An 18,975-nucleotide genomic window follows, 5' to 3' on the forward strand; every position below is an offset into this window, starting at 1 on the left:
CCGTCCGTCTTATCACCGGCTGAAAGACTCCAAAGAATCAGAAAGAGGCCATGTAGAAGCAAGGAAGACATGTTGCATGAAGTAATGCAGCATTCAAGTAATGAAAATCAAAAAGTGCAGGAGTGGCAGGAGAGTGAAAGGAGGGTCTGCCAGCAGAATGCGGATCGCCGGCACCAAAGCACGGAGCAGCTGCTAAGCATCATGGAGCACCAAGCAGACTAGATACAGGCGCTGGTAGCAATGGAGGCCGAGCACTACCACGCCCCCCTCCCCCCCCGCAGCCCTTGTCCCAAAACTCTTTCCCTTGTGCCCCCATGTCACCTCCAAACCACTTTCCCCAACATCCGGCTTCTTACCGCCACCAGCTCCCTCCAACACCTATAGCTTCACCACCCAGCCCTGAAAACTACGATCCTTACTCACTGCATTCAACCCCCATCACCATGCAGTATAGCCATCCTGAAGTGCAGCACTCAGTGCACAGTACTCCAGATAGGACATATGCAAATCTGTGATGGTACCGTTCTCCACCCCCTTGCCCTTTCTGTTTCCCAAGCAGTTGTGTCTCTTTTCAATAAATGAATTTTCTTTTCAATTTTTTGGCTTTGAAAACATTCTTTATTATTGCACAAAGTAAGATACCTTAGCCCAGGAAAGAAACATTCACTGCAAGTCAGCGTAGCAAACACAGATTCCTACTAACATTGGAACCACTGCACTTCACTCCCGTGCAGGGCACCAGACATTACTGGTGGCTTTCAGCCTCAAATTGCACCAAGGCATCCCTAATCTTTGCAGCCCTGTGCTGGGCCCCTCTAATAGCCCTGCTCTCTGGCTGTTCAAATTCAGCCTCCAGGTGTTGAACTTCCAAGTTCCATGCCTGAGTGAATCTTTCACCCTTCCCTTCACAAATGTTATGGAGGGCACAGCACGCGGATATAACTGTGGGGATCCTGTCATCGGCCAGGTCCAGCTTCCCATACAGAGAGCACCAGTGGCCCTTTAAATGGCCAAAAGCAAATTCCACAGTCATTCTGCCCTGGCTCAGCCTGTTGTTGAACCGCTCCTTGTTGCTGTCAAGGCTCCCTGTGTAGGGTTTCATGAGCCACGGCATTAAAGGGTAAGCAGGGTCTCCAAGGATCACAATGAGCATTTTGACTTCCCCTACGGTGATCTTTATAGATGTCAGTGACACACATTTTTTTTCATATTCAGCATACGGTGATTTTCATATTTTGGTGATTTTTTGGGGGGCGGGGGAGAAGCTTGATGAATTTTTATTCTTATGGACTTGACTCATAGAGTGCAGGAAGACAACAGGCCAGTTTCATTATCTTGGAAAATGATCTCCTCCTTGTTTGCTACAGATCTTTGAGTCTGGCCATTGTACTAGTACAGTGTGTATACTGCTTTCTCTGGTACACTTTTGCAATAAAATCATTATAACGCACTGGTTCAGTTAAAAATAGTAAGGAAGATCCTGTTCTACACTTTGGAGTGTAAGATACTTGCAGCTGAACTCAATAACTTGTCGGGCCCAGCTGCTAGATATAAAAGGAGATGGAAGTAAGCAAGATGGGGAAGAGCCAGCAATGGGTGAATGTTGTGCCCATAGGTGGACTCCAGAAAGGGAGAGGTTGTTTTTATATATTTACATATTAAAAAAAAATTGGTAGCAGGAAGGATGTGTATCTGAACGTGTGTATGCCTTTTTAGAAGGAAGGCCTTTTTTTGTTGAACTATTATATCTCACACAGGGGAGGACTTAAAGCTTTTTTGGGTGGTTTGTTTTGGCTTCTCACACCATGTTGCTGTGAGATGTCTTTTATAGGTTGCAACATAAACAGAATTTACATTCTCCACTGGTATATAGCCACTTTGACAATCAGCATTCTACCAGAAGTTCCTTTTTTTTTTTTCAGGATAGAATGTGAAAAATAATGTATCAGTTGAAACTATAAATGGAATAAAGATAACCAGAATGTTATTTTGGCAGGGTACTTGGAAGAACATCCTTTCTCTTGTGAAAAGTGCTTAATATTGTTAATCATCACAGGTGGTCAGGAGTTCAGTTTAATGCTTCATCATATAATTTTAGTAGTGTGGAAATTCTATCCTAAACAGTAGAGAGTAAATACTAAATACCCATAATAGTACTACTAGCACTCTTTGCACTAATGATGTATTCTATAGATAGCATGATTGTATTGTTATATTGCCAATAGTCACATTCACTAGAATCTAATGATGTGTACATGACTTCAGCTAGGTTAGCATAACAATTCATTTGTAGTAACCTAACTGAACCTGGTGAAAAGTGTAGTATGTGAGATTTACCCATTTTATAGTAACATGAAAAAGTCAGAAAAAATGGTTTTCTGTAAGGCATCTACTGCTCTTTAATTAGCATAATACAACATACATGGAATTAAACAATTTGTTAGTCTGCCTTTTAAGTGCAATGTGGAAATGGAAAGTGCAGCTTCAGGGCAGAGAATTTTTGTCAGTAACTCTAAGTGCAGTAAATGAGTGTGCAGTAAGATCTACTTATTAAAGAATCCTTTCTCAGTCCTTCTGGGGAATTTACAGCAATGCATTACATTCATTATCTTCCTACTTTTGTAGGTGAAGCTGCAGTGTATTTCAGAGTCCAGGTGAGAGAAGGACATTATAGTGAGAGAGAAGGGAAGCTCGGAGAAGTTAGCCTAAGATGAACTTGAGGAAAAAATGAATGTGCAAGCCTCTCCTTCACCATCTTTGAACACCCCTGCACTTCCCTCCAAGAGAGTGTAAAGTAACTGTGGCCTGTCACTCTGACTCTCCCATCACGAATGAGAGTTCTAGTCATCTCAGCTGTGAGTAGGACACAAGAACCATTTCCTGTAAAAGTAAAAATCAAGACTTTTCCTCTTATAAACCTGTAGAGTCGACCCAGCATAGCAGTATAATTATGTTACTCGGGGTGTGAAAAATCCATACCCCTGAGGGTATGTCTTCACTACCGTCAGATTGGCAGGCAGTGATCGATCCAGTGGGGACTGATTTATCACGTCTAGTCTAGACACGATAAATCCACCGCCGAGCACTCTCCTGTCGACTCCTGTACTCCAGCGCTGCGAGAGGTGCAGGCAGAGTCAACAGGGCAGTGACAGCAGTTGACTCACTGCGGTGGAGACACCATGTTAAGTTGTTCTAAGTACATCGACTTCAGCTGTTATTCACATAGCTGAAATTGCATAACTTAGATCGATTCCCCCTCCCCCCAGTGTAGACCAGGGCTGAGTCACATAGTTATACCAGCCTAACCCCCAGTGTAGCCAGTGCTATGTTGGTGAGAGAGCTTCTCGTTTTGACATAGTTACCGCCTCTTGAGGCAGTGGACTAACTACCAATGGCAGAAACTCTTCTGTCAGCATAGGAGCATCTTCACTTAAGTGGTAGTGGTGCAGCTGCTCCAGTGCAACATTTTAAGTGTAGACCTACCCTTACTTTTGATTACAGTATGCAGTGGAGACTATCTTCTGTGCATGAGATATCCTGGCATTCCTTGCGCAGCATGCTTTGTTCTGTGGCTGACTCTCACAACTCTATCTCCAGTCTACTTCTCTTTGTCCCAAGCTGTTGGGTGTTTTTCTTTAAATGCAGGCTCCCTGAGGTAAAGGATTCACATCCCAGTTCACCTGAGTGGCAGTGAAAGTTTTTAACGCTTTACATTTTTCCTGAATGCACAGGAAAGGAACAACCCTGACAAGGCACATCTTGAAAGGCCTGGAGCTAGGGTGACCAGATATCCTGATTTTATGGGAACAGTCCTGATATTTGGGGCTTTGCTTTATATGGGCACTTATTACCCTTCACCCCCTCTCCAGTTTTCACACTTGGTATCTGGTCACCCTGCCTCGGGCAGCTACTGACTGCATGACCTAGCCCCTGCTGGGGAACCATATCCAGGTGGAACAGGGTGGGCACTTGACAAGGCAGCTTGGTCTCCGTGGTGCCACAGAAGGGGTGCTCTTGTCAGTAAAGAACCACCGCAACAGTACCAGCGTGCGCCCGCACCACCAAGCAGGCGGGTGAGTCCTAGTTTCAGGCCACCCAGCAGGAGGAGGAGGAGGAGGAGGAGGACGGCCACCTCTGCGGAATTAGAACCCGGATGACCGTCCCGCACCAACGCCGTCGCCAACCTGCAGAGCGCACCGCTTACAGCGGCCAGGGCAGACAGAGGCCACGCCCGCCTCAAGTCTTCCGGTGTTCCACCCAGTAGACTCCTCTGCCAATCGCCTTGCTTCCTTTGGAGCAGGGGCGGGAACGACAGGTCATTCCTCTCTACGGAATTGGTTGCTGGACCAACAGTGTCGCAAGGGGGCGGGGTTCATGTAGATTGGCTGTCGAGTGGCGAGAGGTCCGCGCTGATTCGTTGGCGGCGCTCACGGGACGCTGGCGGGGCTGTGACGTCGCGCTGTGGTAGAGGGGCTCGGCTTGTCAGGTAGGAAGGTGCCGCGCGCGGCGCCGTTCGGCGGCCCCGTATCCCGGCAGCGGGGCTTGGGTGGGGCAGCGGGGTGGGAAGGGGACCGGAGAGGTGGCCTCTGTTCCCGCCTCGGCCTCGTCTGCGGGGCTGTTGCGGGGCAGGATGGGGGGCGGCTAGGCCCAGCTCGCTGAGTTACCTGCAGCCGGGCAGGGGCGGCGGCGGCAGCCGGGTCCCTTGGCCCGTGGGGCGCCTGCGAGCACCCGGTGCCGCTTGTCAGCCCGTGTCCAGCGAGCGACGCCCGACCCGGCTTCTCCCGTAGCGAGGGTCGCTGTGTGCCCCGCCCTTTCCAGCCTCGTCAGTGTCGCCCCCACTCCTGGCCTGAGCGGCGGCGGCAGAGCGCGGGGTGCGGGCGTCGCTGCGCGCTGGCCGGGGGTCGGCGCACGAGGGTGAGGCGTTGCTGGGTGTCAGCTGTGGGGGGTACTTGTGTATTTGCTTCAGCCTTCATCTTTTGCCAAGGTGCTTCACTCCACAGCTGCTCCTTCGCCCCCTTTAGTGCACGACCCCTTCCCCTCCCCTTTCCGCTTAGCGAAACCCGCCCCCCGAGTTGTGCAGCTCATGTACCATTAGTTGTACCCTTGCTTTGTTCGCGCTGCTGGTGTGCTACAACCCTGGTTGTTCAGACTGTAGGCTCTTTGGAGCAGGGACTGGGTACTCCTGCTTGTGCAGTGCCCAGCACAATGGGACTCCATTCTAGATTGGATCTTGGGCACTGTTTTAATAAACAGTAGTAATAGGCCTAGGGTTCTGAGTGGGGACGGGGATAGGGTGTGGGGATGAGCCTGAGAAAGTTCTTTGCAAAGGAAAAGGGAAAAGTTGGAGCCTGCTGATTTTTGACCCCAGGCTCCTAACGGTTACAATCAAAATAGAGAACAAATCTAGCTGCTCCTAACACACTAAAAATTCTGGACCTTGATGAATTCCTGTGGATGAACACTGCAAAAACCCACCTGCAGCTTACTCTTGATAATTGTCTTCAAACTCAAATTTTTATCACAAACCTACATGAAATGTTTTAGATGTTGTCAGTCTGAGGTTATGTTAAAATAAAATAAATGGCACTGTAGTGAAAACAAAGGCAGAGAAATTATGTCCATGTAAGATAGATTCAAACAATAGCTACTGACAAAGTTGGGCAGATGCATTTTGTGTAGATTAGAATAAAATTTGTTTCAAACTAAAAAACAGTGAATATTTTCAAGCAGAATATTCGTGGAACCTTATTAAGAAACAAAGATGTGTTCTCCAGAAGATTAGATTTATTATTGGCATAGCGCAATCAAGGTACATGGTGCTTTTAAATAATAAGTGAAAGGTCCCTGCCTTGAGCAGTTTAGAATTAAAACATGTGATGAACAAGGAGAGAGGTATGGAGAGGCTGAGTTACAATAGTGAATGATCACGGAGTAAACATATAGTAACATATGCATCTGGTAAATTTCTCCTTTTTGTTCTCTGTGTAGTCAACTTGAACATATTGTCTACAATGAATTTATGGGTGGAGGTTATTGCTGGAAGGCTAACATGAAAGAAGTGACCTTTAAGGAGATCTTTGGACAAGAAGAGCAAGTTTGTGTGATTGTGTAGGGTCAGCAACAGTACTTTCAGAGGTCATCTCTTAAACATTAGATTAATTTAAAAAAAAACCCCAATGCCTTTGCTTAATCTAAATTAAATATTATATAGTATACACAAAATAGCAAATTAAGGATTATTAGATTACAAGATTTTAGGTAATTTATGTACAAAATTATTTTCTGTCTCTTGTATTAGAAGTCACTGTCTCCAAAACTCTGATCTCATAGATTCAATCCTACATCTCTTTTATTTGTATTATGATAGTGCCTGGAGATTGCAGTCAGGATTGAGGATCCTATTATGAAAAGATGCTGGACAAGCTTGGGTACTCAAGGTTCCTGTCATGAAGAATTTACAGTCTAAATAAAACTGGAAGGAAAAAGTGGGTGTAACAATTAGTTGAAGAGAAGGGGGAGGCAGGATGTGTGTTAAAGGTGGGAAGGAGGATTTAGATCCGTGGTTCTCAAGCTCTCCCATATGAAGACCCTATGTTACAACAAGAAATTCTTTCCCACAAATTTCAGGACCCATGATCCCATTTAGAAAAGGGAGGTAGTTGTAATTCCCTAAAACAAGGAGGGGGAAGGAAGGAAATGTAGGTGGAAGGCAGTGACAGCCCCTGTGTTGAGGAATGCTATGATTTACTTGTTCCAATGCAAATTCTGTCCTTGATTTGCTTATATAGCTTCTTCTGCTGGATTATCACATGTTAATTTGAATATTGGACATTGGTTCAGTGCTGTGAGTGTACAACTCTTTCCCTCAAGCCTCTACTCTGATCATTTTGTTTCTCATCTATTTATGGTGATATATACAGCAAGGTCCAAGCTTAAAGTGGTGTGATCTTTTATTCTATACTGCTGACTTACTGTTAATGTCATAGAATAAATTAATTTTAATGAGAGATTAGAAAGAGGAAAAGGTAGCTGATAAAAAAAGTGAGCATTCTATGAGAGATGAAGAAAGTAAAGTGTAGGTAAGGGTGGAATTTTTAGAAGCTCAGACTTTATGCAAAAGGAAAGAGAGAGCTAACTTACTAAACTGGACCAGAAGTGGATAATATAGCGCCCACTGAATTGATACAAACTTCAAAATGTATGCCTGTACTTTTCACGGACTTCTTTAATTTAGCATATTATTTTGTAGCATGAGGAGGAACGGTGTCTTGCTAGTGGGAGGTGGGTTGACACAGGATTCTTGCCTTGGGCAAGTATATATTGATCCTATTTTCCCCCGTGCTGAATCTCATGTTACTCTCCACATTGCCTTTTCTGCTTGCTGTCAGTCGCTCACCTCGTGTTTGAACTGGGAACCAACAGGGTGAAGTAAGGTACATTTCCCAGTCATGCTGGGGGCACGGAAAAACTGGCGGAAAGCCCAGACAGAGCTACTTCATGCAGGGAGGTAGCCTAGTTGCATGAGGTAATCTGTTTACAGGGAGGAGTCTGTTAGAGTGTGGGAAGTGGGCTTAGAGAAGGGAAAGGGGTTCATTTTACTGACAGGTAGGTGGGAGAAGGAGAGAGTTTATGTAGTGTATTTCCCTCTGGAGAAAATATTCTTCCTACTAAATGTTAAATTTTACTTTAAAGCCTCTTTTTTTATTACTCAACACTAAACACTAACTTAATTATAAATTGTTCTGATGTACTTATTTAGGAGTTGTATACAAACTACATTGTACTCACAGTTTTCTTAAAAATGGAGGAGAGAATTAAGACAAATAAAACAAAGTGTTCACCGTCTCAAATCATAATAGAAAGCTCTCTGTTCTACAAAAATGTGCATATGGAATACATTTTTAAACAGCGAGAGGACTTAAAATAATTTATATTTAAATTAACATAGTATAGTTTCTACACTAGATTTTTATTATTACAGTTGCTGTTGCAAATGGTTTTGTTTTTAAAGACTAAATATTCATGAAAATAAAAAAAATTGTTTTTAAATTTGGTTCAGAGATTTCTTTGAGGTGAATATTAATATCCATGCAACATTAGTCTCAAAGTATAAGCTTGTTAGTAAAGGCTTGCAAAAAATAACTATAACACTTTATTTTGGCTCAAGATAAATTCCTTTTTTAAACATAGTTCCATACTGGAGCTACAGCACACAATTTATAGAAAGGATTTTGAACAAGAGAGCTTTTAGGACCATCATCACTATTCTAATTTGCTGTCAGCATAACACTTAAGCTTAAAAGAATGAAGTGGAAAAACCAGGCTCTTTGATATCTTGTGTTGTCCTTTCCTGCAGGGCATTTCCTTTCTATCAGACCAAATATAAGAAGGCAGAGCAGCTGGTTTGGTTTAAGAGTTTTGTGCCGGTTTAGAAACTCTCATTCAGATGGGTTGCCTGCCTGTAGTCAACCACTTGACTTGGAGGCAAGAGGGAGCCTTCAACCACTTTGTGTTTTTCTCATTCTCTGTGTGTGCTGTTTTGCTGCTTGTTCTGTCTCCATTTCTAAATTAGTTCCTAAGGATTTCTCTAGATCAGTGGTTCTCAAACTTGTACTCCTGACCCCTTTCACATAGCAAGCCTCTGAGTGCGACCCCTTATAAATTAAGAACACTTTAACACCATTATAAATGCTGGAGGCAAAGTGGGGTTTGGGGTGGAGGCTGACAGCTTGCGACCCCCCCATGTAATAACCTTGCAACCCCCTGAGAGGTCCCGACCCTCGGTTTGAGAACGCTTGCTCTAGATTGCACCATTTGCCAATAGCCAAAGAGCTGTTATAGTCGATTTTGAACACCAGGGCAAAAGAAAATCCTGGCCATGCCCCTTAGGCAAGCTCTAGGGATGGTTGTTGTAGTAGGATCTACTATGCTGTGAGTGGATTTCCTGTCCCTGGGATGAACCACCTGTGGTCACTTGCAATGGCTTCATTGCTGCTTCATGCTCGCAATGCTCCCCTAATGCGATGTGAAATCAGCTCCAGTTACTGGAGTACTGATTACAAACTAAAAGATTTTTCTTATACTTAGATCTTCAGTTTGTTACGTTGTATAATAAATTTTCCTTTGACAATTCTACTGCTGAGTAAATAATTTTAATAATCTATAAGCAGTTAGAAATGTATCTATATCTTGAAGTCCAAAAATATTATATAAAACATTGGTTTTTTACAACTGTCCTGCCTCTGATTAATTCTAAGGGAGACTTCATACAAGCAAGATGCATAATTATGATTTTTGTGATTGTGATTTTTCAATATATATTCAAGAAAAACATTTAAAAGGTTGCTTAAAGTCTGACATAGAGGAAGAAAAGGAGTACTTGTGGCACCTTAGAGACTAACCAATTTATTTGAGCATAAGCTTTCGTGAGCTACAGCTCACTTCATCGGATGCATCTGATGAAGTGAGCTGTAGCTCACGAAAGCTTATGCTCAAATAAATTGGTTAGTCTCTAAGGTGCCACAAGTATTCCTTTTCTTTTTGCGAAAACAGACTGACACGGCTGTTACTCTGAAACCTGACATAGAGGAGTGAAAGTAGAAATATTTTCAGAGATAAACATTCGCTTCCCCCTGCTTAATTTGATTATGATCAGAAATGGAACTGAATATGGTATTTGTTAATCAACAGATCTGATACTCCTATGTACTGTCATATTTAATACATTTTAATTCAGTTGGATTTTTCTGGATTGCACATCATTGGAATTATTAATTATTTTGCCATTGCAGGGCCAAATTCTGTTCTTGGATGTTTATAGAGATATTGGGCTCTGTAATCTTTATTTCTAGTGATGCCTGATCTAGAAAGATCCCAGTTTATAGCGGACTATTTGTGGAACTGGCAGTTATGAGAAAAAGGTTTTTAAAAAAAGCTCTTGATGAATTAGTGAATCTCGAAGTTAGAGACTAGATCTGGAATCCCACTGCCATTTCTACTGAAGCACTTTTCAGAAGTGAATTGTATTTTGAAAATCTTCCCATATTTGGAAGTTTTACCATTGACTTCAGTGGCTAATGGAAGCTGAGTTAGGCCAGTGCAGAGTGCTCATTTAAATTATTCCACCCTTTCTTTCTTGTCTTTGGAAGTTTTCTTTTAAAGGTATGAAAATAGAATATCTCTATGGTGCGGGATAATAATTCTTACATGGCATAAAAAACTAATTCTAAAAATATTTTCCTATATGGTCCTTGCAGTAATGAGTATTTTGCATGTTGGTCTAATCTAGTGATACTCAAGACCTCAGTGCTTCAGGAGCCAGATTAGCAATCAGCATTACCTAAAGGAGCCATAGTAGTGTGAATTCATTGTTTCATTTACTCTCTTTCTTTATATATAGTTATTCTCACAGCAAAATGACTGACCAAGTATTCTACAATTGGCTGATAACATAGGAAAAGCATCCTGATTAGTTAATATTTTAGATTGGTTAATTAAATCGCACAATGTTTGAATATTATGTGCCGCAAAGAACTGGGGGAGATGCATTAAAGAGCTGCTTGCGGCTCTTGAACCTCAGTCTTAAGTATTACTGGTCTAATCTCACTTAGTCATATATGAATGTTGTTCAGTATATATCAAACCACTTAATGTTCAGCATTATTTTAATATCTAAATTGCTTACCTACACTCTTAAAATCATATGCCCCTTCTGTTCGCTGGCTCTCCCTTCCCTGCAGTCTCTTCACCTACTCCAAATTCCTGCTTGCTTTTGCAAGTTAACTTTTCCTGTTTGTCTTGGGCAAGTAGACTTTCTCAAGCCTAGGTGGTAGGATTTCCTTTTCCTGATGTCACAATTACTTTTCAGGACAGAGTGAAATTCAGATTATATTCTCTCCCGTGCCTTTCTGGCTTGAATGTATTGTATTGTGAGGGCAAGCTGGTTTAGGCTTTTTATCGTCTTGATTTATAAACAATACTTCATTGGATAATCCAGAACAAGTGTGATTTATTTACAGACCATGACAAAGAAGCAAAGCATGTATATGCAGTTTCATACAAGATAAACCTACATTAAAAGAATGGTAAGGTTTCACTGTGAAGCACTCTTCAGAAAATGAAAGCTGTCTGTAGCTTTGACTCTGCCCCCTTTTTCTTGAGTATTATGTTTTTTACTTTATATCCACATATTTTGTTTTATAACCATAGGACAATCCGTTTCAGTCAGATTGTTTGACAGGGAATGAGGCAAGCCTGCGTAGTGAATTGATCTGTGGCCTCACTTAATGCAGTTGTATGTTCAGTGAAGCTGGTAGCTGTAACAGCCTCTCTTCAATCATTGTAAAAACCATATGGTGTATATAATGAATGTAATAGCTCTCTTGGAATAGGATAAATGGTGTTATGGATCACCCCAAAGAAGCTCAGTGTTCTGTTTTTGCCTAATCTGCAGACTGTTTCTCTGTGCCTTAGCTTTATATAAGTGAAATGGGGATAATGCAAATTCCCACTCTCACCAGGATATCAGAAAAATTCAGGTGAGGTACCATACAGAAATCTCTAATGAAAGAATTAAAACAAGCAACCCCCCAAACTCTATTTGATCCAGTGTTGGAATGGTAAATGATTTATATGGTGGTTCACAGAGCATGGAGAAAAATACTGAACAGCAGTCTTGTTCACTGAGCATTATTAAACTTCTGTACTGATGAGGCAGGGGTCCTATAGAAAAAAGTCTTAAGTTATCATATCATATATCTTGATTGTACATAAGGAGATATATGTAAGGTTGCACTGTCAACCTTAAGTTTCTAACATCATGACATTTGAATGGCTTGCTGTAAAATCTCAACTTTTAAAATATTTTGTAATTTTCTATATTTTTAAAATGGAAAAATGATGAAACATAGAATTTCCACCATGTTCAATTATAGTTGCTCGACAGTGGGAGAAAGCTATATATGATCCAGTAAAAGTGTAGTTAGTGAGGTTGTAACTCACTCCTGAGAATGAACCTACTATATATATTTCATCTGAAAGATAAAAAACAAATAGTTAAATCAAGCAGTAATAAGTTACTAGGACCAAATGATATTCACCCAAGAATTCTGAAGGAATTCATATATGAAGTTGCAGAACTACTAACTGGTATCAGAGTAACAGCCGTGAATCAGATGTCAAGAATTATAACATTCATAAACCAGTCGGAGAACACTTCAATCTCTCTGGTCACGCAATCACAGACATGAAGGTCGCTATCTTAAAACAAAAAAACTTCAAATCCAGACTCCAGCGAGAAACTGCTGAATTGGAATTCATTTGCAAATTGGATACTATTAATTTAGGCTTAAATAGAGACTGGGAGTGGCTAAGTCATCATGCAAGGTAGCCTATTTCCCCTTGCTTTTTCTGACCCCCCCCCCCCCCAGATGTTCTGGTTTAACTTGGATTTAAACTTGGAGAGTGGTCAGTTTGGATGAGTTATTACCAGCAGGAGAGTGAGTTTGTGTGTGTATGGGGGTGGGGGGGTGAGAAAACCTGAATTTGTGCTGGAAATGGCCCACCTTGATTATCATGCACATTGTAGGGAGAGTGGTCACTTTGGATGAGCTATTACCAGCAGGATAGTGAGTTTGTGTGTGTGGTTTTTGGGAGGGGGGTGAGGGGGTGAGAGAACCTGGATTTGTGCAGGAAATGGCCCAACTTGATTATCATGCACATTGTGTAGAGAGTTGTCACTTTGGATGGGCTATCACCAGCAGGAGAGTGAATTTGTGTGGGGGGTGGAGGGTGAGAAAACCTGGATTTGTGCTGGAAATGGCCCAACTTGATGATCACTTTAGATAAGCTATTACCAGCAGGACAGTGGGGTGGGAGGAGGTATTGTTTCATATTCTCTGTGTGTATATAAAGTCTGCTGCAGTTTCCACGGTATGCATCCGATGAAGTGAGCTGTAGCTCACGAAAGCTTATGCTCAAATAAATTGGTTAGTCTCTAAGGTGCCACAAGTACTCCTTTTCTTTTTACTAACTGGTATGTAATCCATCACTTTCATCAGCCTCTGTACCAGATGACTGGAGGATAGCTAATGTAATGCTGACTTTTTAAAAAGGCTCCAGAGGCAATTCTGGCAGATATGATAGAGGTGTATAAAATCTTGAATGGTGTGGAGAAAGTGAATAAGGAAGTGTTGTTTACTCCTTCACATAACACAAGAACCAAGGGATCACCCTCTATTGGAAGACAGGATACTGGGTGAGATAGTCTGACCCAATATGGCCATTCTTATGTTTTTAACTTAAAACTAATGATAAAAATGACATTTTTCTATGCTTCAGCATAGATGTCTAGGCTTGTATCGTTGCTAACCTGGACATTCAAACAGTTGTTCAAACTAAGTATTCTGCAGGATGCTTCTTACCTCACTTAGATTTTGTATTTGCTGTATGCTATGCAGGTCTCCACTTCCTTTTTCAGTACTCCTTTGTCACACTGAAGGCAGAATCCAACCATTCTAATTTCTAACTGCTTTCTAATAGTTGAACCTGTCACTAGCCAGCTTATGCAAATAAAGGTGCATCAGACCTATTTTTCACTGTGTGCCAGGAAATTCTTCATAGTTGCCATGGGAATGTCTTAGGGTTATGGTGATCAGCTTTACATTATACAGGAGGTCATCATAGATTGCCATAATATTCCTTTCTGGCCTTGAAATTTTTAATCTAATCACGAAAAACTTAATTTTTTGTGGGTTAATTTTGTCTTCACAAAACTGGGGGACTACTGTACTGGCTTGATCCGTATAGAATTGTACCTCAGTTTCTTCATGTAACATCTTTGCTAATCCTTTCTGGGGTGAAAAGAAATGCTAGTGCCAAATTTTGTGGTTATTTTCTTTGTGGAGGGGCAGGAGGGGGAGGAGACTATATCATGATGTATAGCAGAAGGATTCTACCTTGCATTATTTAATATACCAAAAAGCTACGTAAAAAGAACATAAAGGTTGGCCTTAATTTGGCTCCATGTGCTTATGAATAATGATAGTATGTGATCCTGTAATTAAATACTATTTTTTGCTTAGGGCCCCTGCTTCAGTCTGTACATAGGATGGACGGTGCTTGCTTAAAGAAAAGGAGTACTTGTGGCACCTTAGAGACTAACCAATTTATTAGAGCATAAGCTTTCGTGAGCTACAGCTCACTTCATCAATTCAATATTTTGTTCTCATTATTAAAAAGTGGTATATGCCTTTTTTCCTACAAACTGTTCAAACCCTTGTCTGGATACAGAACAGTTAATTTTCTTATGGGCTTTTCCATGATTTTCATTGCTATACTATCTGATTGCTTAAAAACATTTATTTTAACAACACACCTGTGAAGAGAGGGTAGTATCCACATTTTACTGATGGGGAACTGAGGCAAGGATACATTAAGATAAAAATATGCACCATTTTTTGGATTTCCATTTTGAGATGCCCAAGACTAGAATTCTCAGAATACTTAGCATTATATAGCACTTCATATGTGAGTGTTCAGCTCATTTGCAAATCAGATGCCAGAGGGAACACACAACTAGTGACCACCTGTGAAAAGTTGGGTGTAAATGATTTACCCAACATCATATAGGAATTCTATTGCAGAGGCGTAGAATCCACTTCTCCAGGGTAACATTCAACTGTCTCGTTTGCTACACACCTTGTAACTTCTGAAACAAATGAGCAGGGCCCTACCAAATTCATGGCCACGAAAAACACATCATGGACTGTGAAATTTGGTCTTTTGTGTGTTTTTACTCTATACTATACAGATTTCACCAGGATGACCAACATTTCTCAAATTGGGGGTCCTGACCCAGAAAGGAGTTGCAGGGAGTTGCGGGTTATTTTAGGGGGGGTTGCGGTATTGCCACTCTTTCTCTCTGGCTGGGCGGCTGGAGAGCGGTGGCTGTTGGCCGGGTGGCCAGCTCTGAAGGCAGTGCCCTGCCAGCAGCAGTGCAGAAGTAATGGTGACGATACCATACTATGCCACCCTTACTCCTGCACCGCTGGGAGCTGGATGGCCAGAGAGTGGCAGCTGTTTAATGAGGGCCCAGCTCTGCAGGCAGCAGTGCAGAAGTAAAGGTGGCAATATCATATCATGCCATCCTGACTTCTGCACTGCTGCTGATGGTGGCTCTGCCTTCAGAACTGGGCTCCTGGCCAGCAGCCACCGTTCTCCAGCCGCCCAGCTCTGAAGGCAGCGCTGTCACCATCAGCAGCGCAGAAGTAAGGGTAGTAGTACTGCAACACCCCCTACAATTTGCGACCTCCCCCCCAACTCCTTTCTGGGTCAGGACCCTTACAATTACAACACGTGAAATTTCAGATTTAAATAGCTGAAATAATGAAATTCACAATTTAAAAAGTTCTATGACCATGAAATTGACCAAAATGGACCATGAATTTAGTAGGGCCCATATACAGAGTCAGAAATGACTAGTCAAATGAAAAGGACAGTTATTTTTAAAAAAATTCTCTCAACTTTGACAATGAAAGCAAATATAAATAAAAAGTAAATTGGATTTAATAATGCTAAACTTGTTTAAGTAATTTTTTTATTAATGAGACACTGTCAGTATTTTAAGATTGAATAAAAATGTTTCCATTAGAGCAACCTCTACATAAAGTCTCCCTTGTCCTGCGTCTTGTGGAGGGTGAAATATTAAAGTCTGATTAGGAACACTGACCATTGCATATGGGAAGGGTCTTTCCTCGAGATGGATGTGAAGCCACGAAAAGGAAAGTAACCAAGTATCATTGGTGTCCAGCCTATGTAACCTGTGCAAGCAAATGCAAATTTAAAGACCCCAGGAAATACCTCTCCTTTGAAGATAAGCAGGAGTTCTTACTCTGTTCTTCACTTGATCTAGAAAAGGATTCCAAGACAAGGGCAAAAGATTAAACAACTGATCTTTAATATTTAAATTCAGGAGATTAAGGATTCCATATTAATTTTTTGTAAGGGTGATGCTAAGATGGGTTCACTGATTAAAGATATTGTTAGTGGCATTCTTCCTCAGAAGTCCTAATGAACAGGAAAGTAGAAAAGTCCCTGAACAGGGACTTTATAGCATCAGGGGATGATGCAGGCTCCCAGTTCAGTGGGTGCACTCTGCCACTGCCCATTCCTACATGTATTGCCCAAGGGCACCAACCACTTGCAGCAGCACCCTTTGCCTCATTACTGCAACCATAATCCCAGGCTGGTGGGAAGGGGAGGATGCTTGAGAGAGAATTTATGCTGCAGTAGTGGCTTCTGTCCCACGAGGCTGAGCCTGGCTCCCTGATCATTTATTGTGGCCTGGCACATAGGATCACAGTGCCACTCAGATTACGAAGTTTTAAAGTTTATTAGTAAATTGTATTTTATTAGTAAATTGAATTAAATCCAAGGCAAATGGAATAATATCATATCTAGTGTACAGAGTAGGCAACACCCAAGGTAGGTAGGTTAAACCTTTGTAGTTCTAGTCTTAGTAAATTGGAGATGATAGTTCAAGCATTCTGTGTCTGTCTTTCTATTATGAGCTCTGTCTTTTCCCCAACATCCCCTTGCTTGAGGTTCTAACTGTCAGTGAGACTGTATTCTAATCCTCTCGTCTAAGGGTCTGTCATTTATACTCTCAGTTCTTTTGAAGTCTATGTATGAACACTAGTACCTAGTAACTGCTAATCTGGCATAGATGATACAACTGACTTTGAAACCAATATACCTTCCTCACTATATGTCCCAATTTTATTTAGTAATAAAGATGATTCAGGTTTCATGAGCAAAGTTTTTTTCATCTCCTTTTATTTAAGAGACATATATCAAAGTAATTCCAGGAATTCTTTAAATGCCAGTTGATTATAATGACATCTAGATGGTGTAGTGTAGGCCTGTTTTCATAATGAAGAATAAATAGGCAGGGGATGGGGTGTGTCAGAGAGGGTCCAAGCCTGTGAAATTGCTGCCTTCTGCACAGGGATGGGGTGTGAGGAGACAGAGAGGGCCCAGTCTGGTAGCTCCAGGGTATTTCTACCTGGTATTAAACTGTAATTTTGCATTAGCTGATGAACACTTAAAGCAGCTATGAAATCATAGAATATCAGGGTTGGAAGGGACCTCAGGAGGTCATCTAGTCCAACCCCCTGCTCAAAGCAGGACCGATCCCCAATTAAATCATCCCAGCCAGGGCTTTGTCAAGCCTGACCTTAAAAACTTCTAAGGAAGGAGATTCTACCATCTCCCTAGGTAACGCATTCCAGTGTTTCACCACCCTCCTAGTGAAAAAGTTTTTCCTAATATCCAACCTAAACCTACCCCACTGCAACTTGAGACCATTACTCCTTGTTCTGTCATCTGCTACCACTGAGAGCAGTCTAGATCCATTCTCTTTGGAACCCCCTTTCAGGTAGTTGAAAGCAGCTATCAAATCTCCCCTCATTCTTCTCTTCCGTAGATGAAACAATCCCAGTTCCCTCAGCCTCTCCTCATAAGTAATGTGTTCCAGTCCCCTAATCATTTTTGTTGCCCTCTGCTGGACTCTTTCCAATTTTTCCACATCCTTCTTTTAGTGTGGGGCCCAAAACTGGAAACAGTACTCCAGATGAGGCCTCACCAATGTCGAATAGAGGGGAACGGTCACGTCCCTCGATCTGCTGGCAGTGCCCCTACTTATACATTCCAAAATGCCATTGGCCTTCTTGGCAACAAGGGCACACTGTTGACTCATATCCAGCTTCTCTTCCACTGTAACCCGTAGGCTCTTTTCTGCAGAACTGCTGCCTAGCCATTCGGTCCCTAGTCTGTAGCGGTGCATTGGATTCTTCCGTCCTAAGTGCAGGACTCTGCACTTGTCCTTGTTGAACCTCATCAGATTTCTTTTGGCCCAATCCTCCAATTTGTCTAGGTCCCTCTGTATCCTATCCCTACCCTCCAGCGTATCTACCTCTCCTCCCAGTTTAGTGTCATCTGCAAACTTGCTGAGGGTGCAATCCATGCCATCCTCCAGATCATTAATGAAGATACTGAACAAAACTGGCCCGAAGACTGACCGTTGGGGCACTCCACTTGATACCGGCTGGCAATTAGACATGGAGCCATTGATCATGACCCGATAAGCCTGACAATCTAGCCAGCTTTCTGTCCACCTTACAGTGCATTCATCCAGCCCATGCTTCTTTAACTTGCTGGCAAGAATACTGTGGGAGACAGTGTCAAAAGCTTTGCTAAAGGTAAGGAACAACACATCCACTGCTTTCCCTTCATCCACAGAGCCAGTTATCTCGTCATAGAAGGCAATTAGATTAGTCAGGCATGACTTGCCGTTGGTGAATCCATGCTGACTGTTCCTGATCATTTTCCTCTCCTCTAAGTGCTTCAGAATTGATTCCTTGAGGACCTGCTCTGTGATTTTTCCAGGGACTGAGGTGAGGCTGACTGGGCTGTAGTTCACCGCTGTATTGCTCTCCCAGCAGATATCAGGGTGATTGAAGTCTCCCATGAGAACCAGGGCATGCGATCTAGTAACTTCTGCGAGTTGCCGGAAGAAAGCCTCGTCCGCCTCATCCCCTGATCCGGTGGTCTATAGCAGACTCCCACGACATCACCCTTGTTGCTCGCGCTTCTATACTTAATCCGGAGACACTCAGGTTTTTCTGCAGTTTCATACTTGAGCTCAGAGCAGTCATACGGCTCTCTTACATACAGTGCAACTCCCCCACCTTTTCTGCCCTGCCTGTCCTTCCTAAACAGCTTATATCCATCCATGACAGTACTCCAGTCATGTGAGTTATCCCGCCAAGTCTCTGTTGTTCCAATCACATCATAATTCCTTGACTTTGCCAGGACTTCCAGTTCTCCCTGCTTGTTTCCCAGGCTTCTTGCATTTGTGTATAGGCACTTGAGATAACTCGCTGATTGTCCTGCTTTCTCAGTATGAGGCAGGAGCCC

The 18,975-nt window shown here is 42.4% G+C and overlaps 1 protein-coding gene across 13 annotated transcripts in view; it reads left to right on the forward strand.

The window, feature by feature from the left end:
• Positions 1–4,395: 4,395 nt before the first annotated feature.
• The window catches only part of FER (FER tyrosine kinase), a 429,890-nt gene continuing 415,310 nt past the window's right edge, over positions 4,396–18,975 (forward strand). For 4 of the 13 annotated variants that reach the window (XR_012158994.1, XM_073344648.1, XM_073344653.1 and 1 more), the window contains exons 1-2: positions 4,401–4,486; positions 6,368–6,485. The gene's annotated coding sequence lies outside the window, so the exon portion shown is untranslated. Of the gene's footprint in view, positions 4,487–4,893; positions 4,915–6,367; positions 6,486–18,975 lie in introns of those variants that run through there. The other 9 variants (XM_073344645.1, XM_073344646.1, XM_073344640.1 and 6 more) reach the window with 7 other exon arrangements.

Source organism: Lepidochelys kempii, chromosome 5 (assembly GCF_965140265.1).
Source record: "Lepidochelys kempii isolate rLepKem1 chromosome 5, rLepKem1.hap2, whole genome shotgun sequence".
NCBI lineage: Eukaryota > Metazoa > Chordata > Testudines > Cheloniidae > Lepidochelys > Lepidochelys kempii.